This window comes from Mustela nivalis (assembly GCF_964662115.1).
Source record: "Mustela nivalis genome assembly, chromosome: 3".
Lineage (NCBI taxonomy): Eukaryota > Metazoa > Chordata > Mammalia > Carnivora > Mustelidae > Mustela > Mustela nivalis.
Window position 1 is genome coordinate 61,426,773 of NC_139022.1, and position 13,719 is coordinate 61,440,491.

The 13,719-nt window shown below is 38.4% G+C and overlaps 1 protein-coding gene across 3 annotated transcripts in view; it reads right to left on the reverse strand.

Annotated features, from left to right (window-relative positions):
* Positions 1-13,719, reverse strand: part of LNPEP (leucyl and cystinyl aminopeptidase) — a 105,828-nt gene that overhangs the window by 89,257 nt on the left and 2,852 nt on the right. The window contains exon 1 of one of the 3 annotated variants that reach the window (XM_082723854.1): positions 12,870-13,699. The exons of the other annotated variants lie outside the window; for them this stretch is intronic. The gene's annotated coding sequence lies outside the window, so the exon portion shown is untranslated. Of the gene's footprint in view, positions 1-12,869; positions 13,700-13,719 lie in introns of those variants that run through there. 3 annotated transcript variants of the gene reach the window in all.

Consider the following 13,719-nt stretch of genomic DNA (forward strand, 5'->3'; position numbering starts at 1 on the left):
ATTTTTTTATTTTAAGATTTTTATTTATTTATTTGGCAGAGACCACAAGTAGGCAGAGAGGCAAGCAGAGAGAGAGGAGGAAGCAGGGCTGAATAGAGAGCCTGACATGGGGCTCGATCCCAGAACCCTGAGATCATGAACTGAGCCGAAGGCAGAGGCTTTAACCCCCTGAGCCACCCAGGCGCCCCCTTTGTAGGCCTTTAATTCATTATAATTAAGATAAGTCTAAGTCCCCATTCAAGGGCTGAGAAGTTAAATAATGTATCCATGTTAAGTGTATGTTGGAGGAAGGGGGTACTGAGAAATAGGGGCAGCTTGTTGAAAAATCCTGCAGGCGTAAACAGAAAATAGATAAAAATCAATTTTTAAAGAGATAATTTAATCATTTTTTAAAATTTGTGCCTCCCTAAAACCATCCAGGACTAAAATAAAATGACCTTAGAGTCCACAAATAACCGAGGCATCCGAGGTGTGGCTCGTCAGATATGCCTGGCTAGAACATTTCCTTCTCCTATGACCTAGATCTATCTTAAGACACTTGCTGCCCAGTTCCATCAGCTCCACTTTCTAGCTGCTATAGAAGGCATGTGAAGGTATTCTTCTCCAGGCCCTATGAAAGGCAGGTTTAATGTTTAAAGTAATAGTTTTCAAGGTGCAGTACGGGTACCCCTGGAAATCCCTGATACTCTTTTAGTGGCCCTCAAGGTCAAAAATTGTTTTCATACTGAGATGTTATTTGCCCTTTTCACTCCCATTCTCTTGTAAGTATACAGTGGAGTTTTCCACAGGTTACGCAACACGATACAACAGACTGAACACAGAAGCAAATTTGAAAACCCAGTAGTCGTCTATTAAGCCAGACATTAAAGAGATTTGCAATGACATAATTGCTCTCACTAATTTGTTTTGGAGGATAGCTATTTTTCATTTAAAAATGTCATTTATGTTAACATGTAAAAAAGGTTTTTTATTGTATGAAATCCACTAATTTATTAATTTTCATTTTTTTTTAAATTTCAGTGTTAATTTCTCATGCAACAATATCTAGAGATACAGCCCATAAAACAAAATCACTTAGGGGTTCACAATCATTTCTAAGAGTATACAAAAGGGGTCCTGATACCAAAAGATTTGAGAAGCATAACTTGCTTTCAAAAATAAAGAAAAAAATTCCCAGCTCTCCAGATATCATAATTCAAGCACTGCAGTTTCATTATATCATTTGAAAAAGCATATAGAGGGGGCACCTGGGTGGCTCAGTGGGTTAAAGCCTCTGCCTTCGGCTCAGGTCATGATCCCAGGGTCCTGGGATCGAACCCCACATCAAGCCCCACATCCGGCTCTCGGCTCGGCAGGGAGTCTGCTTCCCCCCTCCCCACTCTGCCTGCCTCTCTGCCTACTTGTGATCTCTGTCTGTCAAATAAATAAATAAAATCTTAAAAAAAAAGAAAAGAAAAAGCATATAGAGTAAATATGTTAGGTAAGAAAAATAAATATATAGCCGGTCTGTATAACTTCATAGCAGGCCAGGAAAGGACAAGGGGTTCTGAATCATTTTGGAGTCCTAGGTCCAGAAAAAAAGAACTGAACTGTTTATATTCCTTTTAGCATCCTCAGGCAGTAGAAATGTAGACTTCAATAATTTGTTCCTACAGAAAAACACAAGTTTCTTTATCTTGAGATAAACTATGGAAAAGGATGGCTTCCTATTTCCCCCAAAATTCATACATTGAGGTGTTAACCCCTAATGTGACTATACTTGGAGACAAGGCTTTGAAAGAGATAACTAAGGTTAAATGAGGTCATCAGGGTGGAGCTGCTAAGACTGGTGTTCTTATAAGAGAAAGAGACACTGAGCTCTGTGCACAGAAGAAAAGCCATGTGAGGACACAGCAAGAAGGTGGCCATCTGTAAGCCAAGAGGGGGCTCTCACCAGAAACCTACCATGCTGGTACCTTGATCTTGGACTCCTAACCACAACTGTAAGAAAATAAAATGTCTTTGGTTTAAGCCACCCAGCCATAGAGCTTTTGGTTATGGCAGGCTGAGTTAATACACTGCCTGTACTATTTCTATATAATAACTCCATAGACCTATGGAACAAGGGAGAGGGGGGAATGCAGGTTCCTTTTAAGGGGGAAGGAGATGTTGAATACATGTCTTCACTGTTTACATATCATAATTTCTGTTACTTGGCCACTAAGGAGTTAAGGTTTTGTTCTTCTCAAAATGTCATTTAACTTTTTTCCTTTAACATCAGGACAGAAACATCCATTTTTTCCTCCTGGTTGGTGTCATGTCTGAAATTCATGCTATCATATCTTAGCTCATATTGCACTACAGTAACTCAGACCATTAGTTATTCTGTCCTGTCAACTAACAGAGAACCCTGCCTTTCAATGGCATAGCTTCCCCTACATAATCCACAAGGCCACTTGAATTCTTATGCAGACCAATTCTTGCCTTTTTACCAATTCTGGGATAGTAGGAAATTCCTTTTTAAAAGTCCCTTCTAATTGGCTTGGTATCTGTTTCTGTGGCTCTCTAATGAAAGACAAAGTACCCCAAGAACAGGTCAGCCAGAAGGCCTGCAGCAGGGCAGGAAGAGAAATTGATTTAACTGCATTACTCTGGTCTCAAATGCAAAGCAGCTCTCTAGCGATGCAATAAGAACACAAGATGAAAGAAGAGGAAACTATCGGGTTATTCTTCAATTATGATTCTGAAAATGCTTCAGAGTAAGAGATTCCCTCCTGCTAACCTTCATCTTCCTTCCCCTCAAACACTAAGACCGTTTCTCATTTAGCACTATCTTCCCTGCACAAAGCAAAGGGTCTGAAACACAGCAAGTACCCAAAAGGCATTTCAGTGAAAAGGAAAGCTGAATGAATACTGATAAGAATATTCAGGAAAAGAGATTTGGAATTACTCTATTTGCTAGCGAGAAATAATATATAGAAAAAGGAAAAGAGCATTCACATTCAACTTTTTTGGGGAAAAAAAACAACAACCAAAATTAAAGGAGTAAGAACAAAAACACAATTGTTACTTAAAAGTTTGTTTTGGAGTTGCTTAAAGTAGTATTAGTCTCAGGTAACATTTAAAGAACATCTGACATATAGGGTACTATTTTGGGTGCCAACTCTAGTAAGAACCAAATATAAGACAACTGTGTGTTTTCTGTCAGATGTAATTGATGTTTCCTGACTGAAGAAGCACGTACATACATATAGAACTGGAAATGTGGTTTTCACCATTCAGAAAGTGGGAGTCCTAAACAAGTGGTACCTCTGCTTTCATAAGATACCATTTATGCCTCTCTGGACATTCTTGGGCAGAAATGTGACGTCCAGTAACTTACTCCTGTGGGAAAACACTGTCTTCTTCATGCTGAGGTTTCCCAAGAACAACTGTAACTCAACGAGAGCAATGCCTCTACTCTGTTCCCATGCAATACACCCATATAGCCACCAAATACTTGAAAGATTATTTCCAACCTCCCTCGCTCGCCTTGCTCTTTAGTCAAAGTCACTACCTTATATGATTGGGAAGTTCAGAATATTATCTTTGTGAGAAAAAAACAAATAACAGACCCAGAGACTTCTGGCAGGGTGGAGGTAGGGAGGTAAATTACCAAAATGAATAATAGATTCTCAGAGCCCAAAAGGTGCTGCCAAGTAACATTCACTTAGCCAAAATAGTAATAAAAAAGGGTGTCACTGTACAACAGAAATTGAAATTCACTAGTAAAACTAGTTTCTTATTAAGCTTCTGTGAGAACACAAAACAGGTATGAATTGAAACACATTACATTATAGACACGTTTGTCTGCATTCCTGATGCCTATGAAATACAGGCAATGTTACCAGTTAAAGAAGTACCTTTATTCCATACCTTCATGTTAACACTACCTCTTTTGGTCTTAAATTCCAAACTATTTCAACCTCATTTAAGAGACAAATATATTTAATACCTGATTTAGCACTGAAACAAAATCTATCTGTATAAACAGCAAAGTGTAGCATATTACATTTGCTGGAAAGAACCAGAAAAAAACATGTAAGCCAGAATTAAGTTGAATGTAGAAATGAATAGCTCTACTATTAGGCAACACTTCCCTGGAAGTGTTACAAATGCATAATTGTTAAAAATATTGAAATAAAAAGAACCCTTCTATACTGGCCTTGAGCCTTTAGTATAAATGAAATATCATTTGTTTCCCAATTTTCAAAATCTCATTATGGCAGGAATATGCCCAAACCACCACGTCTCCTAGATCTCAATTGTTACCAGAAAAGGTTTTGAGTTTCTTTGCACATTTTAGTTTTTTAACATAACTTACTAAAACATCTTGGTAATATCTTTAAATAAGAGTCACAGAGCTAGTGAGTGAGGAGCCAGGATTTGAATGTTGGCCGATTGAATTACTCTTCACCATTACACTACACTACGTAGTAGTCTTACAAAAGGAGGTAGATTCATGGGTAGATCTCTAAAATGAAAAAAATAAATATAAGTATAAAGCCAAATATATTTAAGGAAAGTAGTGTGGGATCGGACCTGTACTCCTCCAAGCCTGACCATTTTCAAAGACAGTGTGCTAATCTGTGTGTTCATATACATTTGTTTTAAATTTATCCCGCTGGAACTAAGTTTTCCAAATGCAGAGCTCATACTGCATATTCTTACTTGTACGCCAGCTTTAAGAACAAAGCCTGGAACAAGTCAGCACAGAGTGAAGGTACATTTTAATGTGTTTATTTGAGAGGAGTATATTTTTTAAAAAACTATTCTTTTTAAAAAGAGATAATTGAGGTCTGTCAGAAACAAATTAAAAAAATACTTGCTAATTGACATAGTGTAAAATGGTATGCAAGAAGGATTTGTATTCATATATTCCCTCTGTGCTGCTTCTCTGACCCCCAACTGCTGACTACCCAAAAGAAGAATGGAGCAAGGAGACATGGAACACTAATTTTGGTGTCCAATATTTTTAGTCTTGATGAAAATAAGAGACAAAGAAAAACTATTAGCAAGAAGTAAAAAGAAATTCACAATAAAATAACAACAAAAAAGAAAATAATTTAAGTATATTTGAATCCCAATATTACCTGGTTTTAATAAAACAGACTTAAGCCCAAAGCATTCATCTTCTAAAAAATGTTTTGAACAGTAAATTCTGTGTATATATGTATATATTCTTGTATTTATTTTCTCTGGTTGTTAGTTAGAATGAAATTAATAAAGAACCAAGAGAAAATATAAAATTTACAATAAAATACAAAGTCCTAACAAAAATCATTTAATTCTACCACCATTCAAACACATTGTCGATTCCACAGAGGAAATACTCTAGTTAAAATTCTGGCTAGAGGACACCTAAAACACATCAATTAACAAGTGTAACATGATATCCCATGGACTAAGGAATACAAACAGTGCAGAATACTGTCCTAATGAACAGAATTTACATAAAGATATGCCATCTCATGCCCTTAAAAGTTAACTAATTTATCCTTCGGGTAAAAATAAAATTATTGAGCTTAATTTTCAATTTCATTTTCCTTTTCTAATCATTTTCCTTTTCTAAGCTAAATCATTTACTATAATGTTTATATTTATATCAACTTGTACTCCAATCAAATTTATACTCTTTATCAGATTTGGTTGGTTTTTGGTTTTTTTTTTTTTTTTTTTTTTTTTCATTTCCTTGTAACACAGGCCTCCCAGCCCTTGACAATCCTCAGGGGACCTCTGAGAAAGACTTAGCTGTACAAATAACTGAAACTGTTAATGATGCCTAAATACATGAGCTCATTAATCTCTCATGAAAATCTACATAACTGCAAATACTTTCTGAAGAGCAAAAGTTCAAAGTTTATTTTTAATTCCATCAATTATTTGTAGTTTCAAAAGAATGTTAACCTATCATAATTCTTTATTTGAAATGAAGAATGGATTTAGGCCTAAAGAATATCTGTGAGTGATCTAAAGAGAATGCATAACCACTGATGGAGATCCACAAAGAAAATGTATGAGATCTCTTCAATGTATGCAGAAAGCTTATGGGTTAGAAAAGACCTCAACTGGTGAATAAATTTGCTAGAGCTGATGTCAGATGGATTTGAAAAGACTATTTTGCTGATAATTTTGAAACACTTTTCCATCTGATTCACCAGACTGATAAAAGGCAAGGGAGATGATAATCTTAAATCTTCATAGCAAAAACGTTGATATCAATTTACAACTTGCTGAGGGTCACTTTGACTATCATTAACTCATTTAAAAATATATGATGATTACCCAAAAGTCTGGGTTTGTAACCACATTTTGGTCTACTAATAGTCATTGTCATCTCATTATCTGCCAAGAAAAGCTTCTATGCATGAATTCTTCAAGTCTTTATCTCAGTGTTTCCTAAATTGACAATTAATTAGAATAGAGCTATGTGCCCAACTGCAATGAACTGCACTGAAGCAAAGTTAGCCATATTTTAGTGAACATTTGCTTACTTCTACCTAATTCAAAACACTATTATCTAATCCCCAAATCAGGGTGGACCCTCCTTCGACACTCGATTATTCTTCTGTGTACTTCCCCTGAATAACAACTTACCAAGCCTCTCAGTAGCCTATACTGATAGAGATGGACGCAAGGCCCTATTCTAAAGAGCAAAGCATCCCTTAGTCCCTTCCACTAACACTCAAATACTCTACACTCACTGAGTTGTTTTTTTAAACTAGCCACTCAGTCTAGATACTAAAAGGACAATGTCAGTGACCCAAAGGGCTTACGTACTTAGCATTTAATTTAAAGGCCAGAGAAAATAGTGCTAACAAGTATAAAGTGGAATCAGCCTAAATTCATGGATATTATTTTGATAAATCTTGAACATACTAGTTCCTTCCACCAAGCTCCATGGTTCATAGCAGCCTCCTTTACTTAACCATTAAGGACATTTTGACAATTATGGAATGAGAAGAAACTAGACAAGGATTACACTACTTCTGTCTTCAAATCATACTACCAATAACAAGTTAAAAAAAGATCTTTAAAACATTTAGCTGTCCTCAATTACTCCACTAATCACTATGCATTTTTCCTCTAAAAAGAACCTAGGAATGGTGTAATGCTGCTGAGATGCTGCTGTTCTAACAACTTATTTAAATTTTATGAAATAACAGTGTCAGCTGTGAGAAATACCATGGCTCAAAATCTCCTTGCCCAGTGAATGAGACCAGAGGCAGCTGGTCTAAGAAACACTACCACGCAGCCCTGGTTAGTATTTGCTGCAAGGGCCAAGATGGAAAAGAGCACACCCAATCCACAAATACCCATTCTCTCACTGCACTTCCCATTCTCCTGTTAGCCCAGCTTTGAAATTCTCCCCATAGATCATTAGGAAGCCTTTACCTCCCTTCAACCCTGATCACTGGCTTGGCTTCCGTGGACAGCACCAGGGGTCTAGAGAAAACTCTGGAGCATCCAATCCCTCAACTTACAAAAAGGCCAAACAATTAGCTTAAGTTTTATTTTGGTGGCTGCATTCTTGAAATTTGTGAAAGGAATGCTCAGGATACCCTCATTAAGCAATACACACTAAAGGAAAAGAACTTCAAAGGGTCTTTTACTATTGAACTTGCTTCTTTCACCATTGTTTTTTCAAACTCCCTTAGAAGCCTGAACTTTCTTTATTTGGTAAGTGAACTGGTTTCTTCCTAGTTTAGATGCTAAGGCTGAAATTTGTAAAAACTAATTGGTTCACTGTTCAATCATAAGCATCAGTAGAAAAGGGAAGCAAAACCAGGCACTAAAAAAATAGTAACTGCGATCACGATGCTCCTACAAAGTCAATGGCTCTACATTCCTCTTAGAAACGTTTTTCTTGAAATCTAAAACATTCAGGAAAGTGAACAGACCTTTTTTTTTTTTTTTTAAAGTAGTCTCCATGCCCAATGTGGGTCTTGAACTCACAATCCTGAGATCAAGAGTTGCATGCTTGTACCAACTGAGCCAGCCGGATAGTGAACGGTCTTAACTTAAAAGAGACAATGGATTATTTTTACTATCAGAGAGAGAAGTACACTGAATAATTTAACTTGAGGCAAATGTTTTCTATCTCCTGCCAGGGCTTCCAAACGCCAGTTTAAATCACTCATCCCCTCAACCCTCAATTGCTTTTCTCTAACCAGTCCCACCTGCTTGCCTCTTCCAAACCCAATTCCTCCATCATTCGACCTCATACGTCAGTGTCCTGATCCCCAAAGTAAACTCATTTCTCAGCCAAACATGAGTAAGGCTCAAGATATGACCATTTTGGAAATCTCTGCTTATCAGCCTCCTGCTTTACCTTTAATCTCTACATTTCTTTCATCTTCATCACTAACTCTTAAGTCCCAGTTTTCCCTAAAGATCTTTGGGGTTTTTGTTGTTGTTGTTGTTCTGTTTTTCCTAAAGATCTTTGGATTCAAAGTCCTACAGGTGCTCCGAGGACAATCACAAATGGATTACAATGAATCAGGTTACAAGGAAATCCTTACCATAGACTAAGGAACAAAAACTACTTTGTTTCTGTCATATTTGCTGAATAGAAAGACCAGGGCAATGAGCAGCAATTGTAAAGCAATGAGTGACTTTACAAAGTCCACTAGACACGCAAGTTGCTGAACCACCACAAAGGCTCCAAAATTTTCCTTCATGCCCAATCCTGGTTGCTTTTAAAGATTTTATTTATTTATTTGACAGAAAGAGATCACAAGTAGGCAAAGAGGCAGGCGGGGGGGGGGGGGGGGGGGTGGAGCAGGCTCCCTGCTGAGCAGAGAGCCTGATGTGGGGCTCCATCCCAGGACCCTGAGATCACCACCGGAGTCAAAGGCAGAGGCTTAACTCATTGAGCCACCCAGATGCCCCCCTGGTTTCCTGTGAACACTCAGTAAATGTACATATCTAGGAATTCAAATTAAAAAAAAAAAAAACAGACTTTCTCTGATTGCTCCAATAATATTATGGAAAGATCTACTAGTATTATTAGCTCTAGTTCCAACCTCTCACAGTTTCAAGACATGAGGTAACTGACAGAACACAGTGACACTGTCCTAACCTCAGCTGCCAAGAACCATGGGCCTAATCCAGCTCCATCATAACTTCAGGAGTAACCCTGGCTGAATTCCTCCATATTGCAATTTCCTAATACTTCCATAGAGAAGGTTCAGAATGCTGTTGGTTCCTAACAGGAGTATTACACTGAATCATCACAAATGTGAACTTACTGATGACATATGTTACAGGAACAGGTTATAAAGACAATTTGGTACATTTATTTCACAATTAGAAAACTATCTTAAAGTTTTATTGCTTTCTTGTTTCTTCTGTATTTCCTAGTCTTACATTAGCATGAAAGCAAAACTAGATTTTTCCATTTCATTTCTCTTACTGAGGTCAGCTTTATCTGCGAACAGGTTTGTGGGTTTCCTGCAAGTGTGTCCAGCAGAAAATCTACTTGTAAGTGGGCATTCAAAAGACAGTGTTCACATGAATTACTGAAGAGGAAATCACCCCTGGCTTATTTCTGCATGATAATTTCCTTATAACCAATCTTTCTGGTTATGTATTTTTCAGCTCTCAAGGATCCTCTATAGATAAGTGATAATCACTGATTTTAGGCATGCCTGAGTGGCTCAATTGGTTAAGCGACTGCATTTGGACCCCAGAGTTCTGGGACCCAGTTCCACGTCAGGTTCCCAGGGAACCTGGTTCTCCCTCTGCCTGCTGCTCCTCTTGCTTGTGCTGTCTCTCTCCCTCTGTCAAATAAATAAAATCTTTTTTAAAAAATCACTGGTTTTAATCATTCCTAAAATACGCTGTTTGTCTCAAAACACACTTTTTTGGAAATTGTTATGCAAAGCAAAGGACTTTCCCCCTACTGCTTTCCTTAAAAACTGAATAGTTTCTAATTACATCCTCAACCTTATAATATTAAAAGATGTTAACATTTGATCTAAGTCATATTTCACTTAATTGAAATAGAAAAATCAAGACAGAAGGATAAAAACATATTTTATTTATATTCCATTCATTACAAAGAACAACAATGATCTTCCATTTTAAGGATTTTCTTTCAATGTGGCCATTTATCATAGAAAAGAAACATATATATATATATATATATATATATATATATATATCTCACACACACACACACACACAAAATGGGGTAAGCTCATATTTTTGACTGACCATGCTATTTTATTTTTTAAAAGAAACGCACAGCTATAGGACAACTGTTATTTGTAAGATCAAGAAATGAAATCACAATTTGATACTGCCTTTCAACCCATGAATATCGAATTTGTTCTCCAGACCTCCCATTTTGGAAGCTGGGTAATACTTCCAATTGGATGCCAATCCGAAAGCAAAACAAAGATAGTTTGCAAGACAGGTAAATCCCCCTTGTTTGATTATATATCAGGTGGTACTACCAAAGTGATTCCTGGGAATTTTGTTCATAAGGAAAAAATGATGAATATATATCAGGAAAAGAAAAAGTTCTTCTCCATAAGTATGCTTCCAAATCCTGAATTTGCTGACCTAATAAAGTTCTCAAAAGCTCCCTTCTGGTGAATACTTCTAGTATCCTCAAAATGAAGTCACACATTTCTAGCCCTAACCTCAGAACTCCTTGATCAGATCCTAAGACTGAGCCTTGGCATTTACAGTCCTTAACATGAATTTAAATTATTCTCAAATACCCTAATCCTACATGTAAAGGAGAAGAAATAAAGAGAAATAAAATAATCAAATAACTACTTGCCCCAATCTAGTACATCTATCAAAACATCTATAGAGTTGCCATCAATTTTTTTCTTTTAGTAATATATAAACCACTACTTCCTAAGAGTTTCACCTCTAATTGCCTAATAGGACATAATAGTTACTGCCAAACCAATCTTGAGTACTAGTCCAGTACATCTTTACCCCCATAAAAAAAGTCACCAAGAATCCAAAGCCAGACTGGATATAGTCTGCAGTGTAATAGTCAGCAGTCCCCTCCCAAGGGCAAGATCAAAAATATCTCCTGAGCTAAATGGGAATTGCTGGCACTAAGGTCCCTTCTTATAAACCCTTTCTGGAGATAAGCCTTTTAACAGATTGTAGCAGTATGTTACCTGGACAGGTTAACATAGGATATTCATCAAATGAACCCAGTATTAGCAGGCAGAGAGCAGGGCCCAAGACAAATGAGACATATGAGCAGCAAGTTTTGATGGAAAACAGGGAAAGCACAGAAAGCCCTACTGGAATAGATGAGTACTGAAAGTTAAAAACGACGGAAGAGAAACTATATCTGCCTCTTTTACAAATTTCTAGGTCAGAGGGTGAAACCATTGACAATGTTTTAATTGAAAGACAAGTGGTTCTGAATTGCTGAAACTGGTTTTGCTAAGCTTTCACACCTCTCTCTATAAGCAAGGCTTAAATGAGAAAGTGTACGTGGTGAATATTTTATTAGAAGAAGGTGAATGTGCAAAAGCCAATATCAAGCTTGATAAATCCTGTCATTATAAATTCTAGGGATAATTAAATACTCTGCACCAAAACACCCAGACCTAGGGGAGAATTAGCTGTACAGATCGTTTGTACTAAATAGGATTAAGCAAAAAGATAAACCTACTTAAGCAAGTCCTGTTTAAAGACACTAGAAAAATTCTACAGCTATCCTTCAAAAGTTCTGAAATAAATAAACAGTCTACCTTAAACAGTCAACCTTCTCAAGTTGCTAGAAGCTAATTTTTGGTTGGCTTTAGATGTTATGGTTTCTATTTCCTTGTTAAAGGACACTTAAGATAAGCCCTCAACAAGTGATTAACACATTAACTAAACTGATGCACTGTCAAACTGTTTCCAGCAGATTGTGAAAATCTGGAAGATAGACAGCAAAAGGATTAAAAATTCAACTTCCTACACCGATGTTGAAGCATTCCTCCCTCTTTATTCACCTCTCTGGGACTTTTCCATTGCCCTCTCAAATGTGACAATCTGCAACTATTAACATTTAGAGGAACACATTTTAAAAGGGGAGAAAAGACCCCAGTTGGAGGATTTGCAAATGTAGTTTAATTCTGTAGGCACAGAGCCGCAAAATCAACTAGCACTTGTCTTGACCAAATAGGTGACTCAGCCTTGCGGGGAATTTTTTTTAAGTGAAAGTTCACATTTAAAATCCTACAAACATGGAAGCTCCAAGTATTCCACCTAGGACAAAGCAAAAGCCTTGGAATATTCATGTGAAATGATTTAACGATTTGTATTAAACATATTTTACACTTAAAATACTAGAAGGTCTCTAAGTTTACCTTCAGTTCTGTATTCCTTAATTCTCTTAGGGACTTTACCCAACTATTCTTAGAGCCTTAGAAATTACAAATAGAACCTGAATGAGAAAAAAAAATTCAGAATTAAAGTTACTATCATTAAGCCTAATTAGACAGTACAGACAGGAAGATGGCAGTAGAATAAAGCATTCTGAATTAGGGGCAGGGAGAATATAATGAGTAATTTGCAGTCCCATGAATGAAACAGCATACAACAAAGTCTGGCAACGGTTTGGGTTATAATGGAGACATATATATATATATGTCTCTATCTCTTGAGGGGCAAGTGGCCCACCTAAACCAGAGCAGAGGCTGGCTTCTACTCATGCGACAAACGGTCTACCTGAAGTCACCAACCTCCCACAAGAAAACACAGGTCAACGACAGAGTGAATCGTCTAATTATAAAGTGAATTCTCCCTTACTGGCATTCCTCCTACTTTCTGTCCCAAAAAGGGAATCCATATACTCAAGGCCACAAAATGGTAAGACATCTCACCCCTATGTTGTGACTCCGGCACGTCTGGTCCAAACAAAAGCCATCGGTTTTAACTAGGGTGGGATTTATTCTGTCCATTCAGTGAAGAGCTGTGGCTGTTTTGCAGGGCGTCCTGCAGGCTCCTGCTTTGACTCTCGCCTCAAGACACATTGTGATATCACCATGACGGACCCCGATATTTAATGAGTCTTCGACTGAAAAAACTGGTATTATCGGGAGCCCGTGAAAGGTAGCGTGAACGACCTGGGGAGCGCCTCACCAAGACAGGAGGGTGACAGTGCGGGCAGGCACCTCCTCGCAGAGCAGGACCAAGCAAGCCTTTCTGCAAGTTTCCCTTCCTTCCACTAAATTAACCTGCCAAGCCCCCCACCCCCTCCCCGCCCTATTAGGAAAACTCACGCAGGCAACTCGCGCGGAAGGACAGGGGGGGACAGCTCCCTGCGCACAAGAGAAGTTTGGTTTGGCAGTGGCCAAGGCTTAACCCTTCCTGCCAAAAGAGCCGCGGGCAGACACCACCTTCTCCAGGGGCAAACCCAGAAGGCCAACTTTCCCCTCCTCTGCGCAAAGCAGCCCAAACTTTGGTGTTCACCCACCTGGCCACGCAGCGCAGCTTGGGGTCTGGAGGCACCCGACGCCCCCAGGCCCTCGGCAGATGGTGGCACTGACCTTCACGCCAGCCCCCGGTCCCGCGCCGGCCTCTGACCACCCCCGCCCCAGCCTTCAGCTGCCTCCTCCAGTCCGCTTTCACCGCCCCCAAACCCTCGTGGGAAACCCACGGTGGGGGCGACTGCAGTCCGACTCCGCGTGTCTCGACGGCCAACATCCCTCTGCACCCCCAAAAGAGCCCCAA